Here is a 288-nt window from a genome sequence, read left to right on the forward strand (position 1 = left end):
TGCTGCTGAATAAATAAAGGAGAAAGAAAAGGAATATAAACATACACAGTAGAATTTTATCTAACGATCCTTTCAAATGTAGAATTTTGGTATAAGTTCTCCTGCCAATAACAATGTGCTCATGACAGTCTGTGTTTCCTAGTTAATCAGACGTTTTCAGAAAGTCATGGAGTTCTTAGGGATAATAATTGTTGATTCACGTTAAGGGGTCATTTTCCATGTGGCATTTCCCTGTTTAAGGAAGTGGAGTTGGTAAGGGCTCTCGACATTTCCTTTCTCCTAATAGAA

At 36.1% G+C, this 288-nt stretch overlaps 1 long non-coding RNA gene across 1 annotated transcript in view; it reads right to left on the bottom strand.

Moving 5' to 3' along the window:
• Nucleotides 1-38: 38 nt before the first annotated feature.
• Nucleotides 39-288, bottom strand: part of LOC119587556 — a 17,717-nt gene continuing 17,467 nt past the window's right edge. The window contains exon 3 of the long non-coding RNA XR_005230000.1: nt 39-279. This is a non-coding gene — a long non-coding RNA (uncharacterized LOC119587556). The remainder of the gene's footprint in view (nt 280-288) is intronic.

Source organism: Penaeus monodon, chromosome 22 (assembly GCF_015228065.2).
Source record: "Penaeus monodon isolate SGIC_2016 chromosome 22, NSTDA_Pmon_1, whole genome shotgun sequence".
Classification (NCBI taxonomy): domain Eukaryota; kingdom Metazoa; phylum Arthropoda; class Malacostraca; order Decapoda; family Penaeidae; genus Penaeus; species Penaeus monodon.